At 48.6% G+C, this 8,245-nt stretch overlaps 1 long non-coding RNA gene across 1 annotated transcript; it reads left to right on the top strand.

Annotated features, from left to right (window-relative positions):
• The first annotated feature begins 426 nt into the window (after window positions 1-426).
• LOC117078122 lies at window positions 427-7,794 on the top strand. Its single transcript, XR_004434928.1, has 4 exons — window positions 427-555; window positions 1,259-2,511; window positions 5,962-6,080; window positions 6,270-7,794. It is a non-coding gene; the product is annotated as an uncharacterized LOC117078122 (long non-coding RNA).
• The last annotated feature ends 451 nt before the right edge of the window (window positions 7,795-8,245 follow it).

Here is an 8,245-nt window from a genome sequence, read left to right on the forward strand (position 1 = left end):
GGAAAACGTTCTGGGAAATTCCAGGGGTGCAGTCACAGTGCTCCAGAGCCACGTCCAGAACTGCTGTGAGGCCCTGCAAATCCGTGAGCTGCCCCCGGGGTTGAGACGGCGGGGCACACAAGAAGGCTGGGCCTGAGGCGCTCCCTCCACCGCCTGCAGGCTCCCGCCCTGGGGGCGGTGGGCTGGAACAGGCGTGTTCTTTCGTGTTTCTGCATCCCCGGGTCTGACTCACAGGGAGACCAGCCGGAGTGGGGGCCCCAGGGCCAGGGTGGGGGGGGTCTCACACTGTGAGGCCCCGTGCCCACCTTCTCCAGCAGCAGGACCCTGGCAGAGGGCCTCCCCACAGGCCCGGGGGCCCATCCCACCACGGGAGGGCGGGAGGGCGCTCCTCAGCGGGTGTCAGCTGCCCTGGGGCTGCACACACAAGGCAGAGGCAGCCCAGCCGCAATGAGAGGGGAGCATCCAGCTGCCCCAGGGAGGAGCTACAATGCTGGGGGGAAAGGCCTCAGGCACAGGGACACGGAAGCAGCCTGGCCATGTGGCTGTGCGAGAGGGGTGAGTGCTTCTCTCTTCCACCCCACCCTCTGCCTCCCTCCCGAGGTGGTGGGGGGTGGTCTGTCAACTGGGAGGCAGGCAGGCCTATCCGCTGGCCCAGCTGCAGCACAGAGGCCCACTAAAGGCTAGAGCGGCCCAAGTGGCTTCTGAAGGGGAGGGGAATGCTGGGAGGCGGTAGGGGCTGGAACTTGAAGCTGCAGAGGTCGAAGGGCCTAGGGGCAGAGAGGGAGAGAGAGGGTGGGAAGGAGAAGCAAGTGCCACACTCCCCTGCCTGCAGGTGGGCCCCATGGTGACTTGGGCCCCCAGCAGGCCTAGTGACAAAAGGCCTCCCAGGCTCTTGGATAAACCTGCTCAGGGGTTGGGGGTCGGGGGGCGGGTGGTCAAGGAGACCTTGGGGAGGTGGGGGAGGCCTGCTTCTCTCATTTGTTACCAAGGAGGGGCCCCAGGCTTGAACGAGCCCTTGCCCCAGGAGACAGGCACGTGGTGAGTGGGGCTGGTGGGCCAGTGTCTTCACAGACATCTCAGGGTGGGGTCAGCCCCAGTGCCAGCCACCGGGCACACAGAGAGGTAGGGGCCAATGCCCACACTATCCAGGAGCCCACAGTCTCCCAGAGGAGATGCAAGGGAGGGCTCACCATCACCCTGAAGGTCTAAAGGCGCTGAAACAGACTGGACCCAATTAACTCTCAAATCTTCCCTCCAGAACAAAGGCCCCACTGAGCAGAAACTTCTGGGAATAGAAGACAAGTAAAGCAAGACAGGCACAATAGGGGCAAAGAGAAGAGAAAGTCCAAATCACAGTGGAGAGGGAGAACAAACGGAGAACGTATAATAGAAAGTAAGCAGACAGATGCTCACAGTTCTCACAGTCACCAGAAGAGAGTGCCCTTCATACGTGAAATCAGAAAACCTAGCCTCTCCCACCCTTCCACAAGTGCAGAAGGACAAATCTCATGGGAAAACCAGTTGACAAGAGGATCAAAGACAAATCCCGTACCAAGTTACTAAAAGAAAGAAGAGAATAAGGAGCGGAATAACATCCCTCCAGGTGAAAAAAGCATCCCGGAAAGACGTGCACAGAACAGGTGAAACTGTAATCCTTTGTTTTAAAGCAAGCTAAGGACCTTAAGAAAATGATTCACACATGAAAGAGAAACGTAAATCAGAATGTTAAAAAGCAACTCAGAAATGAGGCGAGAGGCTTGGGAAAGCAGGTAAATTTGAAAAGGCCTGGGAAAGAATTATAAATAAAGGATTCTCTAAATGTTCACACATTAAGACCCTTTCATAAAAGCCCCCCAAGAATGAATACCTACGGCATATAATGCCCTAAGATAAATGGAAAAAGAAAAGAAGGGCATATGTTTAAATAAAAGATGAATGAATAAAGAGATGAAGAAGATTTGAGAGAAAATGACAAATACACAAGGCAGGCAACATAAATCTAGCATGCATGTAATAGAAGTCCCCAAAGATAAAAACCAAAGCAACAGAAAAGAGGAAGGGCTAAAATGTGTAATTCAGAATAAATAAATGAATAAATAAAAACACCTTCCTGGGGAAAAAAGGATGAAAGCCCAGATTGAAGGAGCACACCATGTACGTGGGGAAACCAGCCCAGAACAAGCAAAACCAAAACATGTTCTCACACAATGATTGAAATTTAAAGAAAAAAAAGTCTCTGGACAGTCAGCCACAGAGAATATGTGTATAATAGAAAGAAAGTTAGATTATCCTCAAAGTGGTCATCAGAAAGCCTTCTGCTAGAAGAAAATGTAAGATAATAAAGAAAAAAATCTGAGCAAGGATTTTGTACCCAACAAAGCTGACTTTCAAAGTGTAAGTTCCGCAAGTTCTCACCGACGTGCAAAAACTTGAAGAACAGTGCTGCAATGGCTCCATTCTTAGGAATCTACTAGAGCAAAATGACTGGAGGGGCATCAGTGAAAACTGGCGGTGAGTATGAAATACGTGTTTCCATGCGGGATTAAAGAGGACTGAAGGCCACAAGGGGGCAAGGGGAAACTTTAGCGGCGATCCGTACCTCAGCCAGGCTCCATACAGTGCAGCTGGACAATGAAAGGGGATAGGGAAAGAGCAGATGCACCTTTTTCATTTTTTTTTCAATCTCTCCTCTGTAATCACATTCGTGAAAGGCTGGTTTTGTTACTTTTTTAAATTGACGCATCATAATTGAACATTATTATGGGGCACAGAGTGATGTTTCAATACATATGACTTATAGTAGTGATTAGATCAGGGTCATTAGCATACCGGTCATCTCAAGCATGTATCATTTCTTTGTGTTGGGAACATTCCATGTCCTCCTTCTGACTATTTGAAACTCTCCATCACTGTTGACTACAGTCATCCTACAGTCCTGTAGAGCACTAGAACTTTCTCATCCTATCTGGCTCTAATTTTGTATTCTTTAACGAATGTCTCCCTATCTCCCACTTCCCTCTACCCTTCCCAGCCCCCAATACTCTCTGTTCTACTCTTTACTTCTAGGACGTCACTTTTTTAGCTTCCACAAATGAGTGAGCACATGTGGGGTGTATTCTTTCTGCTCCCGGCTTATTTCACGTAACATAGTGCCCTCCAGGTCTGTTGACAAGTTGCCACAGATGATAGGATCTCTTTCTTTTTATGGCAGGATAGTACTCCATTGTGTGTAAGTACCACATTTTCTTCAGCCCTTCATCTGATCTTGGCTATTGTGAACAGTGCTGCAACCAACATGGGAGTGCAGATATCTCTTCAATATATTGATTTCCATTCCTTTGGATATATACCCAGTGGCGGGATTGCTGGTCATTCTATTTTTAGTTTTTGGTTTTTTGAGGAACCTCCGTACTGTTCTCCATAGCAGCCATACTAATTTACATTCTACCAACAGTGTACCAAGGTTCCCCTTTCTCAACAGCCTCGCCGGCGTCTGTTATTGCCTGTCTTGTTGATACAAGCCATTTTAGCTGGGATGAGCTATCACCATGTGGTTTTGATTCACATTTCCCTGATGATTAGTGACGCTGGGCATTTTTCCATATATTTGTGGGCCATCTGTGTGTCTTCTTTTGAGAAATGTATGTTCAGATCATTCGCCTGTTGTTAAATCAGATTGTTTTGTTGTGTTGTTGTTGTTTTTCACTGTTGAAATATTTGCGTTATTCATATAGTCTGGATACGAATCCCCTGTCAGATGAGGAGTTTACAAATAGTTTCTCCCATTTTATGGGTTGTCTCTTCATTCTGTTGATGATTTCCTTTGCTGTACAGAAGCTTTTTAGTTTGATATGCTCCCAGTTGTTTATGTTTGCTTTGGTGGCCTGTGCTTTTGTGTTTTCATTCATACAATCTTTACCCAGAGCAAAGTCCTGAAGCGTTTACCCTATGTTTTCTCCTAAGAGTTTTAGAGTTTCAGGTCTTACATTTTGTTGTTCTGAGAATGTTTTGTGTATAGTGTGGGGTACCACAAATGAGTATGTTGTATTCTGATGCATATATAAGCATATGTAAAATAGATAAACTCACCCTGTAGTCTTGAACATTGTTGGAATTATCATCTCTACAGATTAGGAGACATTTATCTTTAATGTGCACGCGTGCATGGGTGTGTGTCTGTGTATAATTCCCAGCGCTGAACCCTGAAGAGGTCTAGAAATAATGATCAAATCAGCAGCAGCCAGCCTCCATGGCATCCAGATTGTCCCTGAAATTCCACACACTGTGTGTGTGTCTGTGTGTGTGCATGTCTGTGTGCATGCGTGTGTCTGTGTGCATGTGTGTGTGTCTGTCTCTGAGTCTGTGTGCATGTGTGTGCCTGTGTGTGTGTGTGTTGTGTGTGTGTGTGTGTGTGTGCGTTGTGTGTGTGCATGTGTGTGTCTGTTGTGTGTGCATGTATGTGTGTGCGTTGTGTGTGTACGTGTGTGTGTGTGTGCGTTGTGTGTGCATGTGTGTGCCTGTGTTGTGTGTGTGCATGTCTGTGTGCATGCGTGTGTCTGTGTGCATGTGTGTGTGTCTGTCTCTGAGTCTGTGTGCATGTGTGTGTGTGTGCATTGTGTGTGTGCGTGTGTGTGTGCGTTGTGTGTGTGCATGTGTGTGTCTGTGTGTGTGTGCATGTATGTGTGTGCGTTGTGTGTGTACGTGTGTGTGTGTGCGTTGTGTGTGCATGTGTGTGCCTGTGTGTGTGTGTGTGTGTGTGTACATGTGTGTGTGTTGAAATCACCAGGAATTAGAATAGGAGTAGCACAGAGATAGCAAGCAGGAGCTAAGATCATCAAGAAACCATGGCGAGTAACCCAGGCTTCGTTACTCAACATTAACATCACTGGGAGTGGCCGATGCCGTGGGAAGACTTTCAAAACTGGGCTTTGTGTTTTCATTTTGGGAGGAGGAAGGGAGAACCACCTGGAGCCTGCAATGAGGAGCATGAACAGGACCTACCCCACCTCTGGGGCCTGTCAGAATAAGTCACATGAAGAGTTTGCACTTGTTTGTAGGTGCAAAGTGATCCCAAGCTTGAAACTATTTTTTTTCACAGCATCGGTCCACAATCATCTTTCCTTCCAGCGAGGCAGCAGCCTAACCGGTCGCCTCAGCACTGCTCCGTCACCACGCCCTTTTCTTGTCTTCAGCCTTAACGTTAGCCTATGGGGTCGAGTTTGGTACGTGACCAGGGCAATCCTCCACTTCCTGACATGACTGATGTAAAGGTCGAATGCTGGGTTTCACTTCATTTCAACTGGAAAACCACCACCTTTGCCCAAAAGCCATCCTTGATGCTGTCGCCCAAAGGTGGACGGAAATCGTGTGATCCGTGAGAGTATGGCGGGTTTCCCATCGTTTCCTTCGAGAAACACAAAGATCATTCAGGGTCCCGAAAGTGTCGTAGGGGTGGTCGGTAGAATAATGTTCCCCACCCACCCTCAAAAGTGTCTATGTCCGATGCCTGTTACCCGATGTAGCAAAAGAGGCTTTGCAGGTGTGATTAAATTAAAGATCTCGAGATGGTGCTTCTCCTGGAGCATCCAGGTGGGCCCAGAATCATCATGAGGGTCCTCAAATGGTGAAGAGGGAGGCAGAAAGCTCAGAGTCAGATATGTGACCACAAAAGCACAGGTTGGAATGACGAGGCCGTGGGCCAAGGACTACAGCAGGAATCTAGAAACTGGGAAAGGCAAGGAACAGAGTCTCCTCCAGGGCCTCCAGAAGGAACGCAGCCCTGCCCATAACTTGATGGTGGCCCAGTGAGACCCATGTGGGACTCTGGCCTCAAGAACTGTAAGATTTTACGTTGGTGTCATCTTAAGACACTCTATCTGTGGCAATTTGTGACAGTAGTGACAGAAAACTAATACAGGGTCTGTTCAGAGAAGTGATTATTGATCTTCTACTTATCTCAAGAGGTATCAGGGGATTCTGAGGGCAGAACCAAATCCATGGTCCCGGCCCCTCCCTGGCACCCGGCACAGGGTCTTCCACGTTACCAGCCCGGATCAAGTGCTGAGAGTATTCTAATTAAGGTAAGTGGAGATTACATTAGAATAAAGCGATAGCTATCAATGGGAAACATTCCTCTGTTTTCCCTAGATGTGTTGTATTGTCATTATGATGATGATTATTATATACTGCCTTGTGGACTTACCTCTCATATCACAACTTACCTTTGATAATGTGATTTAATTTCCTTTATGTCCATCTTACATCCCCAGTGAATTGCTTGCTACTCCCTGGGTGGGGAAAGAATTCTTAGCTGGACTTCTCAGCACCTCGCAGTACAGACACATCCTGCTCCGTAAGCTCCTGTACAGGCTTCCCGGGGCTGCCATAACAAAGTACCGAAACCTGGGGGACCCCACAGAAACAGATGGTCTCGCCGTTGCGGACGCCGGAAGCCTGAGGTCCAGGTGATGGCAGGGTGGATCCCTTCCGGAGGAATGTGAGGGCAGCATGTGCCCCAGGCCTCTCTCCTTGGCTGGTAGGTGGCCATCTTCTCCCTGTGTCTCTTCGCATCATCGTCCCTCTTTCTGTGTCTGTGTCCAAATATCCCCTTTTTCTCAGGACGCCAGTCATATTGGATCGGGGCCCACCCTAATGGCTTCGTCTTAATTAGTTACACTGGCAGTGACCCTATTTCCAAATAAGGCCACATTCTGAGATCCTGGGGATTAGGACTCCAGCATATTTTTTGCAGGGCAGGGTGTGTGTGTGTGTAGGGGGGTTGCACAATTACACCCACAACAGCCTCCAAACAGTTGTTGATTGCAGTCACTACATCAGCCGTGCAGGGATATAATTATTGCCTCCCATATTGGAAATCCAGTCTAATTCCCAAACAATGCATTTCCTTTTCCTGGAACATGGGTCATGTTGAGGGAAAAAGGGAATCCTCACCAAATCCCACACCCCCCACCCTCCCGCCGCCACACACACACAAACACGCATTGTGCAGGGGCTCAAGGAATGGCTGGCAAATAAATGAATGAAGTCTGTCATGTTCAAACAGTGGTGACTGCACACCCACGGTCACTGAGGGGCTGAGATGTGAGAAGCTTATCAGGCTGTCGGGCCCTGAGAGTTGAGCAGCTGTGGCTCTGACACAAGGCCAGGCCTTGGGGCAGATGAGAAGGACCCCAAGCCCGGGCCTGACGGAGGCGTCCCTTAGCCCAGCACGTCCTCAGCCTTGGGGATCATGAACCCCTTTGAGAACCGGAAGGGGGCAAGGGCCCTTCCGTGGAAACAGACATGTATGCACAAGACCCCCAGAAGGGTGCCTTCTCTGGCCAGGCAGTCACAGGCACCCTGGCCCCATCTGTGGTCCCAGCTGGCGACTGACTTCCGAAGGTAAGCTCTATGTTATTTCCATGATGATACTTCGTCATTGTACTAGGACCTGGGGAAGAATCGGAGCAAAACAATCAATGACTTTGTCTAGTAAAATAATTTTATCTTCTATTTCAAAGTTGGGGAGAGATTTGGTTTGTTTTTTGTTTTTTGGGTTTTTTTTGTTTGTTCGTTTGTTTGTTTTTGAAGCAAGCAAATACTGTGATGGCTCTTCAAAAAATGAAACATAAAATTACCCAGCAACCCCACTTCTGGGTAATACCCCCCAAAATTGAAAGCAGAGTCAATGGGGTATTTGAACATCCATACTGACAGCATTAATTATTTTTATTATTATTATCATTATTATTATTATTTGAGACAAGTTCTCACTCTGTTGCCCAGGCCCAAGTGCAGTGGTGTGGTCCTGGCTCATTGCAGCCTCCACCTCCTGGGCTCAGGTGATCCTCCTGCCTCAGCCTCTCAAGTAGCTGGGACTACAGGCATGTGTCACCACACCCAGCTACCCTTTTTATTTCTTGTGGAGAGGACGTCTCAGCATGTTGCCCAGGCTGGTCTCGAACTCCTGGGCTCAAGGGATCCTCCCACCTCAGCCTCCCAAGGTGCTGGGATGAGAGGCGTGAGCCACCACACCTGGCCGATAGCAGCACTATCCACAGCAGCCAAAAGGTGAAAGCAGCCCAAGCGCCCATCCATGGATGGATATGCAGATGCGGTCCACGCGCGCGACAGAATAGGATTCAGCCTTCGAAAGGGAGGAAATTCTGAGCCGAGCTACAAGATGGATGACCCTTGAGGACATTATGCCAAGTGAAGTGGGCCAGATACAAAAGACAAACACTGT

This window comes from Trachypithecus francoisi, unplaced genomic scaffold, assembly GCF_009764315.1.
Source record: "Trachypithecus francoisi isolate TF-2019V2 unplaced genomic scaffold, Tfra_2.0 Lachesis_group6, whole genome shotgun sequence".
NCBI lineage: Eukaryota > Metazoa > Chordata > Mammalia > Primates > Cercopithecidae > Trachypithecus > Trachypithecus francoisi.